The 24,593-nt window shown below is 53.7% G+C and overlaps 2 pseudogenes across 2 annotated transcripts; both read left to right on the forward strand.

The window, feature by feature from the left end:
- Nucleotides 1–8,544: 8,544 nt before the first annotated feature.
- Nucleotides 8,545–11,859, forward strand: LOC306951841 (protocadherin beta-15-like; annotated as a pseudogene). Its single transcript has 2 exons — nucleotides 8,545–11,182; nucleotides 11,770–11,859. The product of its transcript is annotated as a protocadherin beta-15-like (transcript).
- Nucleotides 11,860–19,129: 7,270 nt separating this feature from the next.
- LOC306951837 (protocadherin beta-15-like) lies at nucleotides 19,130–22,444 on the forward strand (annotated as a pseudogene). The gene is made up of 2 exons: nucleotides 19,130–21,767; nucleotides 22,355–22,444. The product of its transcript is annotated as a protocadherin beta-15-like (transcript).
- The last annotated feature ends 2,149 nt before the right edge of the window (nucleotides 22,445–24,593 follow it).

A 24,593-nucleotide genomic window follows, 5' to 3' on the forward strand; every position in this document is an offset into this window, starting at 1 on the left:
GTTGCTGTGGTGGCAGGGAAGGACACTGAGAGGAGCATGAAAACCAACCTTACAAACACCTGGCTGAGAGGATGGTACAAACGGAAACATTTGGGGTTGTTTGGTCATGGGATGGTCTGCTCAGCACCTGGTATGAGGGCTGTCAATGGGTATCACCGATCCCAAAGGGGGACACGGGTCCTTGCCCAGGGGTTGGTTGGACTTGTTCAGAATGTTCAGATAGGCCCTGCAGTTTCTTCAGCCCTCCCTGCAGTGCCTGTGGTTGCTTTGAGGCCTGTGCCAGTTGCTGTGGTGGCTCCAAGCCCTGCTCCGTGCTCTGTGGCTGCTCCAACTGCCGCCACAGGCCTGTAGTTACTGCAGCCCTGCTATCTGCCCTGCAGTTGCTCCAGCTCCTCCATCACAGCCTGTGGTTGCCTCAAATCCTTCTGCAGGCCCTGTTGTTTCACCAGTCCTCAAAACAGGCCACGGAGTCTCTGCATTCCTAGCAATAAACCCTGCTGCTTCTTCAACACCCATTAGAGGCCTTGTGGTTGCTCCAGCACAGACACAGGCCCTGCAAATGCAGCACTTCTCAACGCTCTCTGCAGTTGCTCCAGCTCTCATTATTTGCCATGTGGTTTCAGCAACCCTGGCAAAAGCTGCTTTAGTAGCTCCAACTCATGTGACAGCCCTGAGGTTTTTCCTTCCCTGGGATAAGTCCTGTGGCTGCTCCAACCCACTCAACACACTCTGTGGCTGCTCCAAGTCCCTCGACAAGCCCTACAGTTGCTGCAAGTCCTGCTGGAGGCCTTGAAGTGACTCCCACTTCAAATCATGCCCCGTATTTTCTTCAGTCTCTGTGACAAGTCTTCTGGCTGTACCAGGGAACCATCTGTGTCAGTATCAGTTTGCCCCTGTACATGGGATGATAAAGTGACTGCAAATGTCGACTTATTGTCAGAATCCATACAGGAGATAATAGCCATATTTCTCCTGTTCATGCAGGAGCATTTGGTGGAGCATTGAGTCCTTCATGACAAGTTGCAGAAACCATGGAAGGAGAGGGTGAATGGAGCCAATGCACAGAGGCAATATGAATCCTGCTGGTTTTGGATACTGCTGAATGAGAAAAGTGCTCAGTGCTTTATCTCTGCACTTAATCAGGAATGGTGGAAAATACTCCCTGGGAGTGGTTGCAACCATACAAGCAGAGTAACTGGCAGCACAGAGGCATCCCCCTCATGTCTGCTGCACTGTGTAAAGGTATTGCTGCCCATGTAGAGAACATGATTACAGAAGTACATTCTCTGTGATGCTCACATACCTAAGAGCTATGCCATGGAATGTCATGGAAATAACCAGCAGGTGCATAAATCTGCTAGGGCTGAAGTGGTTCAGGTAGCTCTGGACTGGCAGCATAGGGGTGTCTTATTTATAGCTCAGTGAGCTCCTTTTTCCTTTCATACACTTCTGCACCTGAAGGTGAACAGCAACATGTCTGTTGTGCACTGAGCGCAGTCAGAGTGGGAAGTATCATTGGAAGCTCTTCTGTGCCTGGATCTGTTCTCAGCCATATTAGAACCTAAGATGAGGTTACAGTAAGCAAAGTCATGGGTCCACCTGCCTCTCCCTGAGGAGCCAAGGGCCAATCAGGAGCATAAGCAGATGGATCCCAGGATCCCAGGTGTCACTGTCATTTTGCACGGCATGAATGAGGAGCCGTATTCCCAATTTTGTCTACTCATATACCTGGCCCATGGTTGTTTTATTTGTAGTTTATGTGTTGCAAATGTCAGTATTAACTTGAGAGATGGTAACTATCCCAAACGCCTGGATGGTTAGATGGATTTGTTGCATGGAAAGGAGGAAGGGAGGAGGGATGGAAGGAAGGGAAAGATGGAAAACTGTCTTGATTTCTGATGCTGTTTCAACTTTCAGTTACTCTCATGCTTCCAAGCAAAAGGAATGGAAGAGGAAAGCACAACAGTGTCTGTATCTGAATGAAGTTGTAGGCCTGACTTTGCAATAACAAGAGGACGCTGCTGTAGATGCTGGAGAACTGCTCTATCCTTATTATTCAAATAGAGTTAATGAGGTTGCAATGAGCAGACTACAAAAAAATCAAGAGAATTCATATCTCTTGGAGGGATACTGAGGGCATTGGAAGCACAGGCAGTGTTCTCTTCCTGCAAGGCTGTTCTAAAAGAGAGAGGGAGAGACATCGAGGAAGGCAGCACATCTGAAAGCCCATCTGAAGTTCCTGTATCCCAATGCATGCATCGTGGGAAGTAAGCCAGAGCTGGAAACCACAACATGGAAAAGTAGAAAAATATTGTGCATATGTTCTCATGGAAATGTGGTGAGAAGCTTCACACAACTGGAATTCTGCGATGAAGAGATACATGCTGTTTACAAGAGTTATGCAGGGAAGGATGGGCGAGGGTGTTGCCTTCTCAGAAGGCTTGGGAAACGACAGACCCATGAGCCTCATGTCTGTGCTGGGGAAGATTGAGCCACAGATTCTTCTGGAAGCCATGTTAAGACACATGCAAGAAAAGGAGGGGATTCATCACATCCAGTGTTGCTTCAGTGTGGGCAGATCCTGTCTGATCCACCTAGTGTACTTCTATGGTGCAGGAACAGCATCATTAGACAGAGGATGCATAAGTGATGTCATCCATGTGGAGTTGTGCAAGGACTTTGACATGGTCCCACACAACAACTTTATCTGTATGTTGAAGAGATGCGCATTTGAGTGGTGGACTATCCAGTGGATAAGGCTGAATGCTTACAGAAATAGGATTGTGGTCAAGAGCTCCATGTCAGGTGGAGGCCAGTGACAAGTGGTGTCCCCTGGGGTCTGTGTTGGAACCAGTGCTCCTCAAAATCCTTGTCAATGGATCTAGACAGTGGGATGAAATGCACCCTCAGCAAGATAGCTGGTAACATTTATTTCAGTGGTGCAGTTGATACAATAGAAGGAAGGGTTGCCTTCCAAAGGGACCTGGACAAGCTTGAACAGCGAGCCCTTGTGAGTTGAATGTACTTTTGTGGTGCAGGAACAGCATCATGAGACAAAGGAAGCGTAAGTGCTGTCATCCCTGTGGACTTGTGCAAGGCCTTTCTCATGGTGCTCTACCACATCCTTCTCTCCACATTGGAGAGGTATGGATTTGTGTGGAGGACGATATGGTGGATAATGAATTGGTTGGAAAGCCATAGACAGAGGGTTGTGCTGAACAGCCCTGTGTCCAGATGGAAGCCAGTGATGAGCAGTCAGTGTTAAGACCAGAGCTCTTCAGCATCTTCATCAGTGACATCAATGATGAGCTCAAGTGCACCCTGAGCAAGTTTGCCGACGGCCCCAAGCTGAGCAGTGAGGTTGACACATTAGAAGGAAGTGACACCATCCAGAGGGACCTCAACAAACTTGAAGGGTGAGCCTGTGTGAACCTAATGAGGTTCAAGATTGCAAATTGCAAGGTTTGACACCTGCACTGGAGTAACCCCCAGATACGTATGCAGACTGGGAGAAGTGCACCTGGTATGGATTGCCCCAGGGCTGGATACACGTCCCTACCGTTTCCAAAGGAATGATTTAAACTGCACTGGAACAGAAAGAAGCTCCTGAACACCTGCACTACATTGATGGCATCATTGAGTGGGACAAAAGAGCAGAGGAAGGTTTTGAGAAACATAGGAAAAGAATCCAAATTCTCCTGTAAGCCGTTTGTTCCCTGCGTAGGAGATCCATTTTTTGAGGAATAAAAAGGCAAGATGGACATCATCTGATCAACAAAACAAAAGCTGTGTTTCCACCAACTGGCAAAAAAGAAACGCAAGCTTTCTTAAAAGTTTCCATTTTCTCAAGAGTGCACATTCTGCATTTCAGTCTGATTGCAAGTCCTCTCTGTCAACTGACCCAGAAGAAGGATGACTTCAAATCGGGGTCTGAGCAATGACAAACCTCTGAGCAAATGAAACAGGGAGGTGGTTCATGGGCCAGGACAAGACATAAAAAAAGTACACTGCACTGCAGATAAGGAAAAAAGCCCAGCCTGAAGAATCTGTCAGAAAGCTCTGTGGGAGGCTCGAGGTCATCCTTTTTCTTTCTGTATACCCTTAGGCTCTGGGATACTGAGAATCAGAGGCCTGCTACGCTCCACCTAGAAAAGAGATATTGGCAGCACATGGAGGAGTTCAAGTTCCATCACATGAAGAGAGCAACAGAGGTAAAGAAAAGCAACAGCAGGTAAAAAAGAAGGAAAACTGGCTCACCTCTTCTAGTGACTGGTGATGACTCAAAGGGACTCAATCTGCGTCTAAAGAGATGCTACTCCCCTGTCTGCAACCCCTTGCATGAGGGGGAAGAGGGTGAGGAGGGGGCAAGGAGAGGCTCCACTCCTTCCAGTCCCTCAGGTACATTGCTTGCCCCTAGGATCCCAGGGTTAGCGATGCCTTCTCACCTGGTGCTCAGCCACTGGGTCAGGCTGTGACCTGGTAATTCCACTGCAAGCTGTATTCCCAGTTATGTCTGCTTGGCCTATGACAGTTTTCACTGGACCTTTCTGTGTTGCTGATGTCAGTAGTGACAAGAGAGATGGTAACAATCCCAAATGGATGGATGGGTGGACAGATGCATGCAGTGCATGGAAGGAAGGGAAAGACAGAAACTGACTTAATCTGTGATACTATTTAGACTATCATGCATCCAGACAAAACTGATTTAAGAGGAAAGCGCAACAGTGGCTGCATCTGAGTGAGTCTGGGGACCTGCCTTTGCAATAACAAGAAGAAGCTCCCACGCCTGGTAAAGCTGGAGAAGTACTCCATCCTGCATTTCATGTGGTGTCATTAAGGATGCACCAAGAGGACTACAAAACATAAAGAGAACTCATATCCCTTGGGAGCACGATGAAGGGATTGGGAGCACTGGTAGCATTCTTCTCCCTCAGAGCTGTTCGACAGGAAGTAGGGAGAGTCCTCCAAAAGCTAATGCAGCTTGAAGCCCATCTGAAGTTGCTCTATCCCAGTGTGTCCATCATGGGAAATAAGGAGGAGCTGTAAATCCCAGCTGAGAAGGCTATAAAGCTAGTGACTAATTGTTATCATAGAAACGTGCTGGGAAGGATCACACACCCTTTCCATGCAAGCTCTCTGGCACCAATTATCACACTCAGAAATGCTATGTGTCTGTTCGCCTCTCTTGTTAATTACTGTGCTAATTAAAAATAAGAGAAAAAGAAGAAAATACGACAACAGCACCAATGGAAATGACAAAATATTTTGCAAATGCCACACAGCACGGAGGAAAAAAGTTTGATGGGGAGACCTGAGAAGTGATACCCAGAGCAGAACTCTGTGAGCAGGCAGTAAGCCTGCTGCCAAACGCGGCGAGTATTTCCATTTCACTTTCAGGCTTGTGTGTGCAAGAGAAAAGGAGATTCGAATCGCGAACTGAATATCCTGTATCCCAATGCATGCATCATGGGAAATAAGCCAGAGCTGGAAACCACAGCATTGAAAATTACAACAAATCAACCTATTTGTTCTCATGGAAATATGGTGAGAAGATTCACACAACGGGAACGCTACAATTAAGAGCCTCAAGCTGTTTACAAGAGTTAGACAGAAAAGGATGGTCAAGGGTCTTAGCCATTAGGAAGAGCTGGGAAACTCCAGACCCAGGAGCCTCATGTCTGTGCCGGGGAAGATCAGGGAACACATCCTCTCAGAAGCCATGTTAAGCCACTTGCAAAAAGAGAAGGTGATGTGACACAGCCAGCGTTGCTTCAACAAGGGCAGATCCTGTCTGAGCAATCTGGTGTCCTTCTATGGTGGAGTAACAGCAGCATTGGACAAATGAAGAGTGAGTGCTGTCATGCAGTTGGACTTGCGCAGGGCTTTTGACATGGTCCCACACAACGTCCTTACGGGTGAGTTGGAGAGGTATGGATCTGAAGGCTGGGCTGTTCAGTGCATACGGAATTGGTTGGATGCTCACAGCGATAGAATCGTGGTCAAGAGCGTTATGTGCGGGTGGAAAGCAGTGATGAGTGGTGTCCCCCTAGAGGTCTGTGTGGGGACCGGCGCTCTTCAACATCTCTATCAATGGATTGAGAGAGCGGGATCAAGTGCACCCTCAGCAGTTTTGCAGATGACACTGGTGTGCGTAGTGCAGTTGATGCAAGAGATGGTGGGGATGCTCTCCAGAGGACCTGGAACAGCTTGAGAAGTGAGTCCATGGGAATTGAATGAGGTTCCACACGTCCACGAGGTGGCCTTGGACTTGGGTCAGGTCCTTTCCAAGTGTGATTACAGTCTGGGAGAGAAGTAACTGACAGCAGCCCTGTGGAGAAGGACTTGAAGTTTCAGGTGCACAGAGACGAGCCAGACATGCATGCTTGCAGCAGAGATGAGCAACTGTACTGTGGTCTCCATGAAAAGAGAGGTGGCTAGCAGGGTGAGGGAGGTGATTGTCCTCCTCTGCTTTGCTCTTATGAGGACCCACCTGGAATATTTTGTCCCGGTTGGTGCCCACCAACACTGGCAAGGAACGAATGGAACAAAAGCAGAGGAGGTATGAAGATGATCAGAAAATCAGGGCACCTCCGCTATGAAGGAAAACTGAGGCAGACTGATTGTTGAGCCTAGAGGAAGATCACATTGTGGTTTCCAGGACATGAATGAGCTTACAAACAGGAGGGAGATTGACTTTATAATCCCTTCCCTTCTGCTGATACCTGTGAGACCGGGGGTCACAACTGCTGTTAAAAGGACCACAGTGGGATTCACAAATGATCAACGTGAACACAGCTGAGCGCTAACTCTGAGTGCTCAGGTACTTCCCATGTGGGCGCTGTTTGCCTGGTTGCAGAGGGATGCTCCCCTTGGCACCACTCTTCTGGGAGCTCACAGCAGAGGCTTCACAAAGAAACAGCGTAATGGTAGAAGCAATGGAACTCTGACCCAATGCTGTAGACAAGAGGAGGACATGAAGATAATCAGAAGTGGATGAAGGATGAGTAAGTGATGTCATCCAGTTGGACTTGTGCAAGGCTTTTGACATGGTCCCACACAACCTCCTAATCTCAAAGTTGGAGAGGTGTGGATCTGAAGGATGAGCTGTTCAGTGGATAAGGAATTGAATTGGTTGGATGGTCACAGCCACAGGACTGTGGTCAAGAGCACTACGTCCAGGTGGAAACTGGTGAAGAGTGGTGTTCCCCTGGGGTCTGTCCTGGGACTAATGCTCTCCAACATCTCAATCAATGAATTGAGACAGTGGGATCAGATGCACCATCAGCAAGTCTGCAGATGACACTTAGCTGAGAGGTACACTTCATGCAAGAGATGGTAGGGATGGATTCAAAGGACCTGGACAAACTTGGGAAGTGAGTCCACATGAATCAAATGATGTTCAACATGTCCATGAGGTGGACTTGGACTTTGGTCAGGTTCTTCCTGAGTATGATTACAGTCTGGGAGAAGTAACTGAGAGCAGCCCTGTGGAGACTCCGAGTTTCAGGTGCACCAAGATCTTGACATGAGCCATAACTGTGTGTTTGCCACCCATATGACCAACTATATTGTGGGTTCCATCAGAAGAGACATGGCAAGCAGGGTGATGGAGTTGCTTGTCCCCTTCTGCTTTGCACTCATGAGGATCCACCAGAATACTGTGTCCTGGTTTGTGCCCACCAGCAGTGACATGGAGTGAATGGAGCGAGACAAGAGGACATAAGGAGGTTGAAGCAGCTCTGCTGTGAAGAAATGCTGAGGCAGACTGGCTTGTTCAGCCTAGAGAAGAGTCACATTGTGGCTTTCCAATACTTACATGAACTTACAAACAAGAGCGTGATTGACTCTTCACATTCCTTCCCTTCTGCACATATCTGTGAGACTGGGGGTCCCAGCTGCTGTTAAAGGACCCCAATGGAGTTCACAATGCATAAACATGAACGCAGCTGAGTGCTAACTCTGAGTGCTCAGGCACTTCCCATGTGGGCACTATTTCTCATATTGCAGAGGGATGCTCCCCTTGGCATCAGCCACACTCTATCAAACAGGAAAGCATTAGAGCCCTAGCAGCTTTGGGTGAGGTGTGATACACAGTGTGAAGAAAACAATATCAGCATTCAGTGCTAGAGCAGAAATATCATTCTAGTGTGATGGCAAGATGGGGTGATGGTGAATCACTTGCCTGAAACATCTTTCCCTGTAAGAAGTCTCACACCAGTTCAATCATTCAATGCTCCTATGTGTCCAAACCACCACCCTTCCCAACAAGCTGGTAAAAAAGAAGAGAAAATAAAGAAAATGTGACTTTTCAGTACACTGAAAAGACATAACATGCCGTAAATTCCACTCAGCAGGGAGCAAAAGCTTTCGCAGTGGAGACACAGGAAGTTCTACCAAGATGTCAAACGGGGTGGTTATTTAAACAGAGCGCCTTTCGGATCGAATTTGAAGGAGAAGAGATTCGAACCTCCAACTCCTTCAGCATCGCCAGCGTTGGTGTGAAGGCGGAGAAGGAGCAATTCGGCGTCGCGCCGCTGGGTGGGGATGTTGTCCACGGAGCGGCAGCTCCCTGTGGCCGCAGCGCGCTTTCAGGCGCAGGCGCGCAGAAGAGCCGTGCGAGCCGCTCGGGAAGGGCGGCGGGGCACGGAGCCGGGCGCTGGGGGGCTTCGGGGCCGAGGCGCTGTCAAAGTGCGGCGGCTTGGGGCCGGCGAGCGGCAGCGCGGCGCGTCGGGGCCGGCGAGCGAGGCGGCGAGGCATGGAGGGCGCCGGGAAAGGCCGGCCGTGGCGGAGAGGGACGGCGAGCGGGAGCCGGAGCGGCGGCGGCCAGAGGCGAGTGGTGCTGTGGCTCGTGTGCGTTTGCGTGTGGGAGAGCGGGGCCGAGACGCTGCGCTATTCCATGTCGGAGGAAATGGCGAGGGACTCGTGGGTGGGCAACGTCGCCCGGGACCTGGGGCTTTCTCCGAGCCAGCTGGCGGCTCGCAAGGCGCGCGTGGTGTCCGAGGGGAGCGAGCAGCATTTCCGCCTCGATCCGCACAGCGGCGTCCTGACGGTCACGGAGACGCTGGACCGAGAGCGGATCTGTCCGCACAGCGAGAGCTGCGCGCTCTTCTTCAAGCTTTTCTTTGAGAACCCGGTGCAGCTGATCCGCGGGGAGGTGGAGCTTCGCGACGTGAACGACAACTCCCCCGTGTTCCCGCAGAAGGAGGTGGTTCTGGAGATACCCGAAACGACAGCTCCCGGGTCACGGTTCCCGGTGGAAGCAGCACGGGATAAAGACGTTGGCATTAACGGTTTGCAGAATTACAGCCTGTCCCCGAACAAATATTTCTCCCTAGCTCTAAAAACAGGGAAAGATGTAGGCAAATACGCGGAGCTCGTCCTTGAGAGTCCTTTGGACCGCGAGGAGCAGCGGGAGCTGCATTTGGTGCTCAAGGCCACGGACGGGGGCTCGCCGCCCAGGTCGGGCACGGCTGAGGTGCGGGTGGTGGTGCTGGATGCCAACGACAACATGCCGGTGTTCTCGCGGGAGGTGTACGAGGTGCGCGTGGCCGAGAACAGCCCCCCGGGGCAGCTGGTGGTGCGGGTGTCGGCCGCGGATCCCGACGAAGGAACCAACGGCAAAGTGCGGTACGAGTTCACACAGACATCGGAAGGATCCCGAGAGCTCTTTGATTTAAACGCTGAGAACGGGGAGATAGAGGTTTTCGGTAACGTAGATTATGAGGAGGCAAAATCCCACGAGCTCCTGGTGAGAGCCACGGACGGCGGCGGTCTGTCTGCGCACTGCAAAGTGCACGTGGAGGTGCTGGACGTGAACGACAACGCGCCGGAGATCGAGCTGAGCTCGGTGAGCGCGTCCATCCCCGAGGACGCCCCGCCGCGCACCGTGGTGGCCCTGCTGAGCGTGCGGGACCGCGACTCCGGCGACAACGGGCGGACGGAGTGCGCCGTCGAGGGCGACGTGCCGTTCAGCCTGACGGCCGCGTTCGCCGACCACTACGAGCTGCGCACCAGCGCGGCCCTGGACAGGGAGACGGCGGCCGAGTACAACGTGAGCATCGTGGCCACGGACCGGGGCCGGGCGCGGCTGAGCGCTCGCGAGAGCGTGCGGGTGCGGGTCGGCGACGTGAACGACAACGCGCCTCGCTTCACGCAGGCGGCGTACAGCATGTGGGTGAGCGAGAACGAGGCGGGCGCGGTGCGGATCGGCAGCGTGAAGGCGACGGACGCGGACGCGGGCGCGAACGGGCGCGTGAGGTACGCGCTGGTGCGGGAGGAGGGCGAGGAGCGGCCCGCCGTGTCGGTGGACGCCGAGAGCGGGGCCGTGTCCGTGGTGCGGCCGCTGGACTACGAGCAGGTGCGCGCCGTGGAGGTGACGGTGGTCGCCGGCGACGGGGGCTCGCCGCCGCGGAGCGCCACGGCGCTGCTGCGGGTGCTGGTGCGGGACGAGAACGACAACGCGCCCGTGGTGCTGCACCCGCCGGCCGACGGCGGCGCGGCGCTGGGCGAGCTGGTGCCGCGGCGGGCGCGGGCGGGCTACCTGGTGGCCAAGGTGGTGGCGGTGGACGCGGACGCGGGGCAGAACGCGTGGCTGTGCTACGAGCTGGCCAAGGCGACGGAGCCGGGGCTGTTCCGCGTGGGGCTGCACAGCGGCGAGGTGCGCACGGCGCGGGCCGTGGGCGAGCGCGACGCGGCCCGGCACAGGCTGGTGGTGCTGGTGCGGGACCGCGGGCGGCCGCCGCGCTCCGCCAGCGCCACGCTGGCCGTCGCCCTGGCCGACGGCTTCTCCGAAGGCCGCCTGCGGGCGAGCGAAGAGGCGCCGGCCGCCGAGCCCGACGGCCGCCTCACCCTGTACCTCAGCGTCTGCTTGGCCTGCGTGTCCGCGCTCTTCGTGGCCGGCGCGGCGGCCGCCGTGGCCGCCCACGTGCGGCGGGCCCGGCGGGGCGAGCCGGGGCCCTTGCCCGCCTTCCCGCGCTCCGCCGCCGACAGCGGCGCCGGCTCCCTGCCCCGCAGCTACGTCTACGACGTCCGCCTCGCCGCCGGCACCGTCGACAGCGAGTTCCGCTTCCTCGGGCCGCTCTTGCCCTGCTTCCCCGCCGGGCTGCCGCACGGCGCGGCCGAGCGGCGGAGCTCGCTGTGCTCGGCCGGCCTCGGCCAAGAAGAAGGCGACTGGGCCGTGCAGGTGAGGGAGCGGAGCCCCGCGCGGGGGCCGAGGGGGAGCGCGGGGGCAGCGCGGTGCGGGGCACGGAGGGAGGCGGGGACGGAGGCTGCGAGGGAGGGTTCGGCCCCGAGTGCGGCTGTGCGACGGCGGGGAGCTGCGGCGAGGCCGTGGCGGTGATGGGTGGCGTCGCGTTTCTCCTGCACGGCATCGGCGACGGCATAACTGCTGTCACCTCGGAGTCAGTTTCCCCTCCGTTGCTATCTGAGTTCTCACGTCCTTTATCCTCTTTTTACCGTTGTCTTTAAAGCACGGTATTTGTTCTTGAGGGAACCGTTAGTGTCTGCTCCCCTCTTCTTGATCCAAAAATATTTCTGGTTTTCTGAAGTCGATATGCAAGGCTTTGCTAAGGGGCTAAGGGGTTCATTACGGGGTTTTAATGTTGTCCTGCTTGGGTCCGAGAGCTGTGTCTCCACCCTCCTCTTTCTTTGCCTTTGGGCAGGAAGAGTGGTGTCCCATTCACATCGGTTCAGATGAGCCTTCCCAGTTTCTCGCTGACACCTGCTTGCCGTTAACGGCCCCATGTCAGCCCTGCACTGTGTTCTTTGCAGGGCGGAGCTCCCGTCTCTGAAGGCACGGGTGCCAGGGCAGCAGAGGAGAATGCCAGTTTGGATCAAAGCCCCTGGCTCAGCCATCAGTAAGGGAGGAGAAGGAGAAGCATCTCGGTCCTCGTGGGCTGATCTCTTCCAATTGAAATGAAGGAGGCACCAACATTGTACCAAAAATCGCCAGGGAAGCAGAGATGTGCTGTGTGAGAAGTCAAGGACAATCTCCTCTGATGCAGTACTTTATTCATGTGTTCATATTTAAATGTTGTTACATTTGGAGGTGGATGCATGCTGGGATTACTGAGACGTGATATCTAATTGTGATAGTGCTATTGCTCCTAAGCGTTAAGTGAAAAAGGAGAAGAAAATTTTCTAATATTGAAGCTCTCATGTTCATACATCTGCTTTCATGCACTCTTCCTCTGTATTTTTTTTGTTTTGTTTGGTTTGGTTGGTTTGGTTTGGTTCTTTTCAGAACATAAAGTGTAAATGAATGGTTCTGGAACATGTCAGGATTATGGATATCAGATAATAGAAGATTCAAAGCAACGTGGAATTTCCCTTTGCTCATGTATTTCCTGGAGTTGAATGCCTGGTGACAGAAACCAATAAAGTCTGCTGAGAAGTCTGAAAGAGTCTGAGCTTCACTCTTTTGTGCAAAGTTATTATTCTGTTGTAGAGATGCATTGAGGATCAGTGTTGCTCTTAAAGCCTTCTACACCTGCAGCTGAAGGACAGCTTCAGGTCCCTGTGTCCGTGTGAAACGAGGGCAGTCATGGTGAGCAGCGTCTGGGGAAGCTCTTCTCATCCGGATCTGTTCCCTGCCACAGCGGTGCCAGCCATCAGGGTACAGTAAAAGAAGGGGACGGGTCCCCCTTCCTCTCTCTGAGGTCGCAGGGGCGAATCAGCAGCATTGGTAGGAGCATAAGGGCACAAATAGCAGGTGGTGCTGTAACTGCTGTGTGCCATGAATGAGGAGCTGCATTCCAACTGGATGTGCTGATGCTGGCTTACAGCTGGTTTTTGTAAGACGTTTCTGTGTTGCTGATTGTCCTGTTTTTGGTGTGAATGGAGCTGACTTGCTTTGTAGTGGCTGATATGATGGTTTGTTTGGCCTTTAGGAGGAAAAGCACGTTTAGAACAGTGACTAGTGAGTTGTTGCTGAGCGGTGCTGCACAGAGCCAGGGCCATTTCTGCTTCTGATTGTGCCCTGAGAGTGAGCGTGCTGGTGGTGCACCAGAAGCTGGTAGGGGGCAGAAGGAGGCCTGCTGGCCTGAACTGGCCAGAGAGATGTTCTCTGCCATGTGACATCACACAGAACTCTAAAAGTGGGAAGCTGTCAGGGTTGGGGGCCAGCAAGTGCTTGTGAACCGGGTGGGCATTGGTCAGCAGGTGGTGGCATACAAGCAGTATTTGCCTGTGTTGCTGTGGTGGCAGGGAAGGACAGTGAGAGGAGCAGGAAAACCAACCTTACAAACACATGGCTGAGAGGCTGGTGCAAACAAAAAATTGGGGGTTGTTTGGTCATGGGATGGTCTGCTCGGCACCTGGTATGAGGGCTGCCAATGGGTATCACCGATCCCAAAGGGGGATACGGGTCCTTGCCCAGGAGTTGGTTGGACTTGTTCAGAATGTTCAGATAGGCCCTGCAGTTTCTTCAGCCCTCCCTGCAGTGCCTGTGGTTGCTTTGAGGCCTGTGCCAGTTGCTGTGGTGGCTCCAAGCCCTGCTCCGTGCTCTGTGGCTGCTCCAACTGCCGCCACAGGCCTGTAGTTACTGCAGCCCTGCTATCTGCCCTGCAGTTGCTCCAGCTCCTCCATCACAGCCTGTGGTTGCCTCAAATCCTGCTGCAGGCCCTGTTGTTTCACCAGTCCTCAAAACAGGCCATGGAGTCTCTGCATTCCTAGCAACAAACCCTGCTGCTTCTTCAACACCCGTGAGAGGCCTTGTGGTTGCTCCAGCACAGACACAGGCCCTGCAATTGCAGCACTTCTCAACGCTCTCTGCAGTTGCTCCAGCTCTCATTATTTGCCATGTGGTTTCAGCAACCCTGGCAAAAGCTGCTTTAGTAGCTCCAACTCATGTGACAGCCCTGAGGTTTTCCCTTCAATGGGATAAGTCCTGTGGCTGCTCCAACCCACTCTACACACTCTGTGGCTGCTCCAATTCCCTCGACAAGTCCTACAGTTGCCCCTGTACAAGGCAGCACATCTGAAAGCCCATCTGAAGTTCCTGTATCCCAATGGAATACATCATCATGGGAAATAAGCCAGAGCTGGAAACCACAACATGGAAAGTTAGAAAAATATTGTGCATATGTTCTCATGGAAATGTGGTGAGAAGCTTCACACAACTGGAATTCTGCGATGAAGAGATACATGCTGTTTACAAGAGTTATGCAGGGAAGGATGGGCGAGGGTGTTGCCTTCTCAGAAGGCTCGGGAAACGACAGACCCATGAGCCTCATGTCTGTGCCGGGGAAGATTGAGCCGCAGATTCTTCTGGAAGCCATGTTAAGACACATGCAGGAAAAGGAGGGGATCCAACACAGCCAGTGTTGTTTCAGTGAGGACAGATCCTGTCTGATCCACCTGGTGTGCTTCTATGGTGCAGGAACAGCATCACTAGACGAACGAAACGTAACGTAAGTGGAGTCATCGACATGGACCTGTGCAAGGACTTTGACATGGTCCCACACAACATATTCATCTGTAAGTTAAAGAGAGATGTGTATGAGTGGTGGACTGTTCAGTGGAGAAGGTTGAATGCTTACAGACATAGGATTGTGGTCAAGAGCTCCATGTCAGATGGCAGCCCGTGACAAGTGGTGTCCCCTGGGGTGTGTGCTGGAACCAGTGCTCCTCAAAATCCTTGTCAGTGGATCTAGACAGTGGGATGAAATGCACCCTCAGCAAGATAGCTGGTAACATTTATTTCAGTGGTGCAGTTGATACAATAGAAGGAAGGGTTGCCTCCAATGGGATCTGGACAAGCTTGAACAGCGAGCCCTTGTGAGTTGAATGTACTTTTGTGGTGCAGGAACAGCAGCATGAGACAAAGGAAGCGTAAGTGCTGTCATCCATGTGGACTTGTGCAAGGCCTTTGTCATGGTGCTCTACCACATCCTTCTCTCCAAATTGGAGAGGTATGGATTTGTGTGGCGGACGATATGGTGGATAATGAATTGGTTGGAAAGCCATAGACAGAGGGTTGTGCTGAACAGCCCTGTGTCCAGGTGGAAGCCAGTGATGAGCAGTCGGTGTTAAGACCAGAGCTCTTCAGCATCTTCATCAGTGACATCAATGATGAGCTCAAGTGCACCCTGAGCAAGTTTGCCGATGGCCCCAAGCTGAGCAGTGAGGTTGACACATTAGAAGGAAGTGACACCATCCAGAGGGACCTCAACAAACTTGAAGGGTGAGCCTGTGTGAACCTAATGAGGTTCAAGATTGCAAATTGCAAGGTGTGACACTTGCACTGGAGTAACCCTCAGATATGTATGCAGACTGGGAGAAGTGCACCTGGTATGGATTGCCCCAGGGCTGGATACACGTCCCTACCATTTCCAAAGGAATGATTTAAACTGCACTGGAACAGAAAGAAGCTCCTGAACACCTGCACTACATTGATGGCATCATTGACTTGGACAAAAGAGCAGAGGAAGGTTTTGAGAAACATAGGAAAAGAATCCAAATTCTTCTGTAAGCGTCTGTTCCCTGCGTAGGAGATCCATTTTTTGAGGAATAAAAAGGCAAGATGGACATCATCTGATCAACAAAACAAAAGCTGTGTTTCCACCAACCGGCAAAAAAGAAACGCAAGCTTTCTTAAAAGTTTCCATTTTCTCAAGAGTGCACATTCCGCATTTCAGTCTGATTGCAAGTCCTCTCTGTCAACTGACCCAGAAGAAGAAAGACTTCAAACTGGGGTCTCAGCAATGACAAACCTCTGAGCAAATGAAACAGGGAGGTGGTTCATGACAAGACATAAAAAAAGTACACTGTACTGCAGATAAGGAAAAAAGACCTGAAGAATCTGGCAGAAAGCTCTGTGGGAGGCTCGAGGTCATCCTTTTTCTTTTTGTATACCCTTAGGCTCTGGGATACTGAGAATCAGAAGCCTGCTACGCTCCACCTGAAAAAGAGATATTGGCAGCACATGGAGGAGTTCAAGTTCCATCATATGAAGAGAGCAACAGAGGTAAAGAAGAGCAACAGCAGGTAAAAAAGAAGGAAAACTGGCTCACCCCTTCTAGTGACTGGTGATGACTCAAAGGGGCTCAATCTGTGTCTAAAGAGATGCTACTCCTCTGTCTGCAACCCCTTACATGAGGGTGAGGAGGGGGCAAGGAGAGGCTCCACTCCTTCCAGTCCCTCAGGTACATTGCTTGCCCCTAGGATCCCAGCGTTAGCGATGCCTTCTCACCTGGTGCTCAGCCACTGGGTCAGGCTGTGACCTGGTAATTCCACTGCAAGCTGTATTCCCAGTTATGTCTGCTTGGCCTATGACAGTTTTCACTGGACCTTTCTGTGTTGCTGATGTCAGTAGTAACATGAGAGATGGTAACAATCCCAAATGGATGGATGGGTGGACAGATGCATGCAGTGCATGAGAGGAAGGGAAAGACAGAAATTGACTTAATCTGTGATACTATTTAGACTATCATGCATCCAGACAAAACTGATTTAAGAGGAAAGCGCAACAGTGGCTGCATCTGAGTGAGTCTGGGGACCTGCCTTTGCAGTAACAAGAAGAAGCTCCCACGCCTGGTAAAGCTGGAGAAGTACTCCATCCTGCATTTCATGTGGTGTCATTAAGGATGCACCGAGAGGACTACAAAACATAAAGAGAACTCATATCCCTTGGGAGCACGATGAAGGGATTGGGAGCACTGGTAGCATTCTTCTCCCTCAGAGCTGTTAGGAAGTAGGGAGAGTCCTCCAAAAGCTAATGCAGCTTGAAGCCCATCTGAAGTTGCTCTATCCCAGTGTGTCCATCATGGGAAATAAGGAGGAGCTGTAAATCCCAGCTGAGAAGGCTATAAAGCTAGTGACTAATTGTTATCATAGAAACGTGCTGGGAAGGATCACACACCCTTTCCATGCAAGCTCTCTGACACCAATTATCACACTCAGAAATGCTATGTGTCTGTTCGCCTCTCTTGTTAATTACTGTGCTAATTAAAAATAAGAGAAAAAGAAGAAAATACGACAACAGCACCAATGGAAATGGCAAAATATTTTGCAAATGCCACACAGCACGGAGGAAAAAAGTTTGATGGGGAGACCTGAGAAGTGATACCCAGAGCAGAACTCTGTGAGCAGGCAGTAAGCCTGCTGCCAAACGCGGCGAGTATTTCCATTTCACTTTCAGGCTCGTGTGTGCAAGAGAAAAGGAGATTCGAACCGGGAACTGAATATCCTGTATCCCAATGCATACATCATGGGAAATAAGCCAGAGCTGGAAACCACAGCATTGAAAATTACAACAAATCAACCTATTTGTTCTCATGGAAATGTGGTGAGAAGATTCACACAACGGGAACGCTACAATTAAGAGCTACAAGCTGTTTACAAGAGTTAGAAAAGGATGGTCAAGGGTCTTAGCCATTAGGAAGAGCTGGGAAACTCCAGACCCAGGAGCCTCATGTCTGTGCCGGGGAAGATCAGGGAACACATCCTCTCAGAAGCCATGTTAAGACACTTGCAAGAAAAGAAGGTGATGTGACACAGCCAGCGTTGCTTCAACAAGGGCAGATCCTGTCTGAGCAATCTGGTGTCCTTCTATGGTGGAGTAACAGCAGCATTGGACAAATGAAGAGTGAGTGCTGTCATGCAGTTGGACTTGCGCAGGGCTTTTGACATGGTCCCACACAACGTCCTTACGGGTGAGTTGGAGAGGTATGGATCTGAAGGCTGGGCTGTTCAGTGCATACGGAATTGGTTGGATGCTCACAGCGATAGAATCGTGGTCAAGAGCGTTATGTGCGGGTGGAAAGCAGTGATGAGTGGTGTCCCCCTAGAGGTCTGTGTGGGGCCCGGCGCTCTTCAACATCTCTATCAATGGATTGAGAGAGCGGGATCAAGTGCACCCTCAGCAGTTTTGCAGATGACACTGGTGTGCGTAGTGCAGTTGATGCAAGAGATGGTGGGGATGCTCTCCAGAGGACCTGGAACAGCTTGAGAAGTGAGTCCATGGGAATTGAATGAGGTTCCACACGTCCACGAGGTGGCCTTGGACTTGGGTCAGGTCCTTTCCGAGTGTGATTACAGTCTGGGAGAGAAGTAACTGACAGCAGCCCTGTGGAGAAGGACTTGAAGTTTCAGGTGCACAGAGACGAGCCAGACATGCATGCTTGCAGCAGAGATGAGCAACTGTACTGTGGTCTCCATGAAAAGAGAGGTGGCTAGCAGGGTGAGGGAGGTGATTGTCCTCCTCTGCTTTGCTCTTATGAGGACCCACCTGGAATATTTTGTCCCGGTTGGTGCCCACCAACACTGGCATGGAACGAATGAAACAAAAGCAGAGGAGGTATGAAGATGATCAGAAAATCAGAGCACCTCTATGAATCTATGAATCAATCTCGCCCTGCTCAGGATGCCTTGATGAGGAGATTCTTGCTTGTTGACAAGGTTTAGGCAAGTGAATCACTGATGCCAGGGTTGCAGCAAAGTGTACAGCCCCTTCGGTGTCCTAGGAGATCTGAGAGCATTGTTGTGTGATGCCACACTTCAGAATAGGCACAAGGTAGGACATGTTTGTCATGTCAGGGAAGAAAGCTCACTTTCAAACAGGAAAGCGTTAGAAGCCTGGAACCATAAGGCGTGCTGATATACACACTGTGAAGGAAACAGGATCAGCATTCTGTCCTGGAAGAGTATTATGACTTGAGCATGACAGCATGGTGGAGTCATGGTGAATCATTTGATGGTGAATCATTTGCCTACAGTTCTGTGTAAGCTCTCTGGCAGCTATTCTCCCATTCCGTACCACTCTGTGTCAGGACTGCTCTGTTAATTATTATAACAGATAATGTTAATTACTATAATGTTAATTACCATAAGGGATTAAAAGAAAACGAAAAGAAAGAAAAAGGAAAATGAGGAAAGTACGACAATGAACTGAATAGCAGTGAGAAAATACTTTGCAAAGACCAAACAGAACGGAGGAAATGAATTCGCCGCGGAGACCTGAGAAGTGATACCCAGAGCAGCAGTGCGTGTGAGGGCAACAAGCCTGCTGCCAAACGCGGCGAGTATTTACATTGAGATTTGGGATCGCGTGTGCAGGAGGAAAGGAGATTGGAACCGGGAACTGGTGGGAAGGCGGAGAAGGAGCAATTCGGCGTCGCGCCGCTGGGTGGGGATGTTGTCCACGGAGCGGCAGCTCCCTGTGGCCGCAGCGCGCTTTCAGGCGCAGGCGCGCAGAAGAGCCGTGCGAGCCGCTCGGGAAGGGCGGCGGGGCACGGAGCCGGGCGCTGGGGGGCTTCGGGGCCGAGGCGCTGTCAAAGTGCGGCGGCTTGGGGTCGGCGAGCGGCAGCGCGGCGCGTCGGGGCCGGCGAGCGAGGCGGCGAGGCATGGAGGGCGCCGGGAAAGGCCGGCCGTGGCGGAGAGGGACGGCGAGCGGGAGCCGGAGCGGCGGCGGCCAGAGGCGAGTGGTGCTGTGGCTCGTGTGCGTTTGCGTGTGGGAGAGCGGGGCCGAGACGCTGCGCTATTCCGTGTCGGAGGAAATGGCGAGGGACTCGTGGGTGGGCAACGTCGCCCGGGACCTGGGGCTTTCTCCGAGCCAGCTGGCGGCTCGCAAGGCGCGCGTGGTGTCCGAGGGGAGCGAGCAGCATTTCCGCCTCGATCCGCACAGCGGCGTCCTGACGGTCACGGAGACGCTGGACCGAGAGCGGATCTGTCCGCACAGCGAGAGCTGCGCGCTCTTCTTCAAGCTTTTCTTTGAGAACCCGGTGCAGCTGATCCGCGGGGAGGTGGAGCTTCGCGACGTGAACGACAACTCCCCCGTGTTCCCGCAGAAGGAGATGGTTTTTGAGATGCTTGAAACGGCGTCTCCTGGGACTCACCTCCATTTAGGAAACGCGCAGGATAAGGACGTTGGAATGAATGGCTTGCAGAATTATAGCCTATCCCCGAATTCCCATTTCTCCCTAAATCAGGGAATAGGTAAAGTGGGAGGCAGATACGCGGAGCTCGTCCTTGAGAGTCCTTTGGACCGCGAGGAGCAGCGGGAGCTGCATTTGGTGCTCACGGCCACGGACGGGGGCTCGCCGCCCAGGTCGGGCACGGCTGAGGTGCGGGTGGTGGTACTGGATGCCAACGACAACATGCCGGTGTTCTCGCGGGAGGTGTACGAGGTGCGCGTGGCCGAGAACAGCCCCCCGGGGCAGCTGGTGGTGCGGGTGTCGGCCGCGGATCCCGACGAAGGAACCAACGGCAAAGTGCGGTACGAGTTCACAGAGATGCCAGAGCAATCGCACCAGCTATTTGAACTGAACCCGGAGACGGGGGAGATTCGTGTCTCACGCAGTTTAGATTATGAAGAAGAAAAGTTCCACGAACTGGTGCTGAGAGCCAGCGATGGCGGCGGTCTGTCTGCGCACTGCAAAGTGCACGTGGAGGTGCTGGACGTGAACGACAACGCGCCGGAGATCGAGCTGAGCTCGGTGAGCGCGTCCATCCCCGAGGACGCCCCGCCGCGCACCGTGGTGGCCCTGCTGAGCGTGCGGGACCGCGACTCCGGCGACAACGGGCGGACGGAGTGCGCCGTCGAGGGCGACGTGCCGTTCAGCCTGACGGCCGCGTTCGCCGACCACTACGAGCTGCGCACCAGCGCGGCCCTGGACAGGGAGACGGCGGCCGAGTACAACGTGAGCATCGTGGCCACGGACCGGGGCCGGGCGCGGCTGAGCGCTCGCGAGAGCGTGCGGGTGCGGGTCGGCGACGTGAACGACAACGCGCCTCGCTTCACGCAGGCGGCGTACAGCATGTGGGTGAGCGAGAACGAGGCGGGCGCGGTGCGGATCGGCAGCGTGAAGGCGACGGACGCGGACGCGGGCGCGAACGGGCGCGTGAGGTACGCGCTGGTGCGGGAGGAGGGCGAGGAGCGGCCCGCCGTGTCGGTGGACGCCGAGAGCGGGGCCGTGTCCGTGGTGCGGCCGCTGGACTACGAGCAGGTGCGCGCCGTGGAGGTGACGGTGGTCGCCGGCGACGGGGGCTCGCCGCCGCGGAGCGCCACGGCGCTGCTGCGGGTGCTGGTGCGGGACGAGAACGACAACGCGCCCGTGGTGCTGCACCCGCCGGCCGACGGCGGCGCGGCGCTGGGCGAGCTGGTGCCGCGGCGGGCGCGGGCGGGCTACCTGGTGGCCAAGGTGGTGGCGGTGGACGCGGACGCGGGGCAGAACGCGTGGCTGTGCTACGAGCTGGCCAAGGCGACGGAGCCGGGGCTGTTCCGCGTGGGGCTGCACAGCGGCGAGGTGCGCACGGCGCGGGCCGTGGGCGAGCGCGACGCGGCCCGGCACAGGCTGGTGGTGCTGGTGCGGGACCGCGGGCGGCCGCCGCGCTCCGCCAGCGCCACGCTGGCCGTCGCCCTGGCCGACGGCTTCTCCGAAGGCCGCCTGCGGGCGAGCGAAGAGGCGCCGGCCGCCGAGCCCGACGGCCGCCTCACCCTGTACCTCAGCGTCTGCTTGGCCTGCGTGTCCGCGCTCTTCGTGGCCGGCGCGGCGGCCGCCGTGGCCGCCCACGTGCGGCGGGCCCGGCGGGGCGAGCCGGGGCCCTTGCCCGCCTTCCCGCGCTCCGCCGCCGACAGCGGCGCCGGCTCCCTGCCCCGCAGCTACGTCTACGACGTCCGCCTCGCCGCCGGCACCGTCGACAGCGAGTTCCGCTTCCTCGGGCCGCTCTTGCCCTGCTTCCCCGCCGGGCTGCCGCACGGCGCGGCCGAGCGGCGGAGCTCGCTGTGCTCGGCCGGCCTCGGCCAAGAAGAAGGCGACTGGGCCGTGCAGGTGAGGGAGCGGAGCCCCGCGCGGGGGCCGAGGGGGAGCGCGGGGGCAGCGCGGTGCGGGGCACGGAGGGAGGCGGGGACGGAGGCTGCGAGGGAGGGTTCGGCCCCGAGTGCGGCTGTGCGACGGCGGGGAGCTGCGGCGAGGCCGTGGCGGTGATGGGTGGCGTCGCGTTTCTCCTGCACGGCATCGGCGACGGCATAACTGCTGTCACCTCGGAGTCAGTTTCCCCTCCGTTGCTATCTGAGTTCTCACGTCCTTTATCCTCTTTTTACCGTTGTCTTTAAAGCACGGTATTTGTTCTTGAGGGAACCGTTAGTGTCTGCTCCCCTCTTCTTGATCCAAAAATATTTCTGGTTTTCTGAAGTCGATATGCAAGGCTTTGCTAAGGGGCTAAGGGGTTCATTACGGGGTTTTAATGTTGTCCTGCTTGGGTCCGAGAGCTGTGTCTCCACCCTCCTCTTTCTTTGCCTTTGGGCAGGAAGAGTGGTGTCCCATTCACATCGGTTCAGATGAGCCTTCCCAGTTTCTCGCTGACACCTGCTTGCCGTTAACGGCCCCATGTCAGCCCTGCACTGTGTTCTTTGCAGGGCGGAGCTCCCGTCTCTGAAGGCACGGGTGCCAGGGCAGCAGAGGAGAATGCCAGTTTGGATCAAAGCCCCTGGCTCAGCCATCAGTAAGGGAGGAGAAGGAGAAGCATCTCGGTCCTCGTGGGCTGATCTCTTCCAATTGAAATGAAGGAGGCACCAACATTGTACCAAAAATCGCCAGGGAAGCAGAGATGTGCTGTGTGAGAAGTCAAGGACAATCTCCTCTGATGCAGTACTTTATTCACGTGTTCATATTTAAATGTTGTTACATTTGGAGGTGGATGCATGCTGGGATTACTGAGGCGTGATATCTAATTGTGATAGTGCTATTGCTCCTAAGCATTAAGTGAATAAGGAGAAGAAAAATTTTCTAATACTGAAGCTTTCATGTTCATACATCTGTTTTTATGCACTGTTTCTCTGTTGGTTTTTTTGTTTGGTTTGGTTAGTTGGTTGGTTGATTTCATTCTTTTCGCAGAGTTAAGTGTAAATGAATGGTTCTGGAACATGTCAGGATTATGGAATATTAGATAATAGAAGATTCAAAGCAATGTGGAATTTCCCTTTGCTCATGTATTTCCTGGAGTTGAATGCCTGGGGACAGAAACCAATAAAGTCTGCTGAGAAGTCTGAAAGAGTCTGAGCTTCACTCTTTTGTGCAAAGTTATTATTCTGTTGGAGAGATGCATTGAGGATCAGTGTTGCTCTTAAAGCCTTCTACACCGGAAGCTGAAGGACAGCTTCAGGTCCCTGTGTCCGTGTGAAATGAGGGCAGTCATGGTGAGCAGCGTCTGGGGAAGCTCTTCTCATCCGGATCTGTTCCCTGCCACAGCGGTGCCAGCCATCAGGGTACAGTAAAAGAAGGGGACGGGTCCCCCTTCCTCTCTCTGAGGTCGTAGGGGCGAATCAGCAGCATTGGTAGGAGCATAAGGGCACAAATAGCAGGTGGTGCTGTAACTGCTGTGTGCCATGAATGAGGAGCTGCATTCCAACTGGATGTGCTGATGCTGGCTTACAGCTGGTTTTTGTAAGACGTTTCTGTGTTGCTGATTGTCCTGTTTTTGGTGTGAATGGAGCTGACTTGCTTTGTAGTGGCTGATATGATGGTTTGTTTGGCCTTTAGGAGGAAAAGCACATTTAGAACAGTGACTAGTGAGTTGTTGCTGAGCGGTGCTGCACAGAGCCAGGGCCATTTCTGCTTCTGATTGTGCCCTGAGAGTGAGCGTGCTGGTGGTGCACCAGAAGCTGGTAGAGGGCAGAAGGAGGCCTGCTGGCCTGAACTGGCCAGAGAGATGTTCTCTGCCATGTGACATCACACAGAACTCTAAAAGTGGGGAGAGACCTATCCCAAAGGGGGCGTGGATCCTTCCCCAGGGGTTGGTTGGAATTGTTCAGAATGTTCAGATAGGCCCTGCAGTTTCTTCCTCCCTCCCTGCAGTGCCTGTGGTTGCTTTGAGGCCTGTGCCAGTTGCTGTGGTGGCTCCAAGCCCTGCTTCGTGCTCTGTGGCTGCTCCAACTGCCGCCACAGGCCTGTAGTTACTGCAACCCTGCTATCTGCCCTGCAGTTGCTCCAGCTCCTCCATCACAGCCTGTGGTTGCCTCAAATCCTGCTGCAGGCCCTGTCGTTTCACCAGTCCTTAAAACAGGCCACGGAGTCTCTGCATTCCTAGCAACAAACCCTGCTGTTTCTTCAACACCCGTGAGAGGCCTTGTGGTTGCTCCAGCACAGACACAGGCCCTGCAATTGCAGCACCTCTTAACGCTCTCTGCAGTTGCTCCAGCTCTCATTATTTGCCATGTGGTTTCAGCAACCCTGGCAAAAGCTGCTTTAGTTGCTCCAACTCATGTGACAGCCCTGAGGTTTTTCCTTCCCTGGGATAAGTCCTGTGGCTGCTCCAACCCACTCAACACACTCTGTGGCTGCTCCAATTCCCTCGACAAGCCCTACAGTTGCTGCAAGTCCTGCAAGAGGCCTTGAATTGATTCCCACTTAGAAGCAAGGGTTGTCTCCAATGGGATCTGGACAAGCTTGAACAGCGAGCCCTTGTGAGTTGAATGTACTTTTGTGGTGCAGGAACAGCAGCATGAGACAAAGGAAGCGTAAGTGCTGTCATCCCTGTGGACTTGTGCAAGGCCTTTCTCATGGTGCTCTACCACATTCTTCTCTCCAAATTGGAGCGGTATGGATTTGTGTGGAGGACGATAGGATGGATAATGAATTGGTTGGAAAGCCATAGAC

Source organism: Tetrao urogallus, assembly GCF_951394365.1.
Source record: "Tetrao urogallus genome assembly, chromosome: 14".
Lineage (NCBI taxonomy): Eukaryota > Metazoa > Chordata > Aves > Galliformes > Phasianidae > Tetrao > Tetrao urogallus.